This window comes from Trifolium pratense, linkage group LG2 (assembly GCF_020283565.1).
Source record: "Trifolium pratense cultivar HEN17-A07 linkage group LG2, ARS_RC_1.1, whole genome shotgun sequence".
Classification (NCBI taxonomy): Eukaryota; Viridiplantae; Streptophyta; class Magnoliopsida; order Fabales; family Fabaceae; genus Trifolium; species Trifolium pratense.
Window position 1 is genome coordinate 63,817,873 of NC_060060.1, and position 3,298 is coordinate 63,821,170.

Genomic DNA, 3,298 nt, shown 5'->3' on the forward strand with positions numbered 1-3,298 from the left:
TATTTTATTGTTTGTAGTCGTTTTTATGGTTTTTGGCATATTTTAGGGTCGATATTTGGGATTTTGGCCAATTTTAGTGTTTGTAGTGGTTTTTAATGTTTTTGGCCTATTTTAGTGTCGTTCTTTAGTTTTTGGCCAATTTAAGTGTTTGTAGTCGTTTTTATGGGTTATGGCCAATTTTAGTGTTCGTAGTCGTTTTTATGGTTTTTGGCCTATTTTAGGGTCGTTTATATAGTTTTTTTGCTAATTTTAGTGTTTGAAGTCGTGTTTATGGTTTTTGGCCTATTTTAGGTCGTTTATATGGTTTTTGGCCAATTTTTATGTTTGTAGTCATTTTTATGATTTTTGGCCAATTTTTGTGTTTTTAGTCGTTTTTATGATTTTTAGCCAATTTTAGGGTCGTTTTTATAGTTTTTGGCCTATTTTAGTGTTTGTAGTCGTTTATATGATTTTTGGCCAATTTTGGTGTTTGTAGTCGTTTTTATGGTTTTTGGCCTATTTTTGTGTTTGTCGTGGTTTTTAATGTTTTTGGCCTATTTTAGGGTCGTTCTTTAGTTTTTGGCCAATTTATGTGTTTGTAGTCGTTTTTATGGGTTATGGCCAATTTTAGTGTTCGTAGTCGTTTTTATGGTTTTTGGCCTATTTTAGGGTCGTTTATATGGATTTTGGCCAATTTTAGTGTTTGTAGTCGATTTTATGGTTTTTGGCCAATTTTAGTGTTTGTAGTCATTTTTACGTTTTTTGGCCTATTTTAGGTCGTTTATATGGTTTTTGGCCAATTTTTGTGTTTGTAGTCGTTTTTATGGTTTTTGGCCTATTTTAGTGTTTGTAGTGGTTTTTAATGTTTTTGGCCTATTTTTGTGTTTTTAGTCGTTTTTATGTTTGTAGTGGTTTTTAATGTTTTTGGCCTATTTTAGGTCGTTTATATGGTTTTTGGCCAATTTTTGTTTTTGTAGTCGTTTTTATTGTTTTTGGCCAATTTTAGTGTTTTTAGTCATTTTTATGGTTTTTGGCCTATTTTAGGTCGTTTATATGGTTTTTGGCCAATTTTAGTGTTTGTAGTCGTTTTTTTTTTTATAGTTTTTGGCCTATTTTAGGTCGTTTATATGGTTTTTGGCCAATTTTGGTGTTTGTAGTTGTTTTTATGGTTTTTGGCCTATTTTAGGTCGATATTTGGGATTTTGGCCAATTTTAGTGTTTGTAGTGGTTTTTAATGTTTTTGGCCTATTTTAGGGTCGTTCTTTAGTTTTTGGCCAATTTAAGTGTTTGTAGTCGTTTTTATGGGTTATGGCCAATTTTAGTGTTCGTAGTCGTTTTTATGGTTTTTGGTCTATTTTAGGGTCGTTTATATAGTTTTTTGCTAATTTTAGTGTTTGTAGTCGTGTTTGTGGGTTTTGGCTTATTTTAGGTCGTTTATATGGTTTTTGGTCAATTTTGATGTTTGTAGTCATTTTTATGATTTTTGGCAAATTTTTGTGTTTTTAGTCGTTTTTTTGGTTTTTGGTCAATTTTAGGGTCGTTTTTTTTATAGTTTTTGGCCTATTTTAGTGTTTGTAGTCGTTTATATGATTTTTGGCCAATTTTGGTGTTTGTAGTGGTTTTTAATGTTTTTGGCCTATTTTAGGGTCGTTCTTTAGTTTTTGGCCAATTTATGTGTTTGTAGTCGTTTTTATGGGTTATGGCCAATTTTAGTGTTCGTAGTCGTTTTTATGGTTTTTGGCCTATTTTAGGGTCGTTTATATGGATTTTGGCCAATTTTAGTGTTTGTAGTCATTTTTACGTGTTTTGGCCTATTTTAGGTCGTTTATATGGTTTTTGGCCAATTTTTGTGTTTGTAGTCGTTTTTATGGTTTTTGGCCTATTTTAGTGTTTGTAGTGGTTTTTAATGTTTTTGGCCTATTTTAGGGTCGTTTATATAGTTTTTTGCCAATTTTAGTATTTGTAGTCGTGTTTCTGGTTTTTGGCCTATTTTAGGTCGTTTATATGGTTTTTGGCCAATTTTGATGTTTGTAGTCGTTTTTATGATTTTTGGCCAATTTTAGTGTTTGTAGTCATTTTTATGAATTTTGGCCAATTTTTGTGTTTTTAGTCGTTTTTATGGGTTTTGGCCAATTTTAGTGTTTGTAGTGGTTTTTAATGTTTTTGGCCTATTTTAGGGTCGTTCTTTAGTTTTTGGCTAATTTAAGTGTTTGTAGTCGTTTTTATGGATTATGGCCAATTTTAGTGTTCGTAGTCATTTTTTTGATTTTGGCCTATTTTAGGTTGTTTATATGGTTTTTGGCCAATTTTAGTGTTTGTAGTCGTTTTTTTTATGGTTTTTGGCCAATTTTGGTGTTTGTAGTTGTTTTTATGGTTTTTGGCCTATTTTAGGTCGTTTATATGGTTTTTGGCCAATTTTTGTGTTTGTAGTAGTTTTTATGGTTTTTGGCCTATTTTAATGTTTGTAGTAGTTTTTAATGTTTTTGGCCTATTTTAGAGTCGTTTATATAGTTTTGGCCAATTTTAGTGTTTGTAATCGTTTATATGGTTTTTGGCCAATTTTAGTGTTTGTAGTCGTTTTTATGCCTTTTGACCTATTTTAGGTCGTTTATAAGGTTTTTGGCCAATTTTAGTGTGTTGTAGTCATTTTTATGGTTTTTGGCCTATTTTAGGTCGTTTATATGATTTTTGGCCAATTTTAGTGTTTGTAGTCGTTTTTATGTTTTTTGGCCTATTTTATTGTTTGTAGTCGTTTTTATGGTTTTTGGCATATTTTAGGGTCGATATTTGGGATTTTGGCCAATTTTAGTGTTTGTAGTGGTTTTTAATGTTTTTGGCCTATTTTAGTGTCGTTCTTTAGTTTTTGGCCAATTTAAGTGTTTGTAGTCGTTTTTATGGGTTATGGCCAATTTTAGTGTTCGTAGTCGTTTTTATGGTTTTTGGCCTATTTTAGGGTCGTTTACATAGTTTTTTTGCTAATTTTAGTGTTTGAAGTCGTGTTTATGGTTTTTGGCCTATTTTAGGTCGTTTATATGGTTTTTGGCCAATTTTTATGTTTGTAGTCATTTTTATGATTTTTGGCCAATTTTTGTGTTTTTAGTCGTTTTTATGATTTTTAGCCAATTTTAGGGTCGTTTTTATAGTTTTTGGCCTATTTTAGTGTTTGTAGTCGTTTATATGATTTTTGGCCAATTTTGGTGTTTGTAGTCGTTTTTATGGTTTTTGGCCTATTTTAGTGTTTGTCGTGGTTTTTAATGTTTTTGGCCTATTTTAGGGTCGTTCTTTAGTTTTTGGCCAATTTATGTGTTTGTAGTCGTTT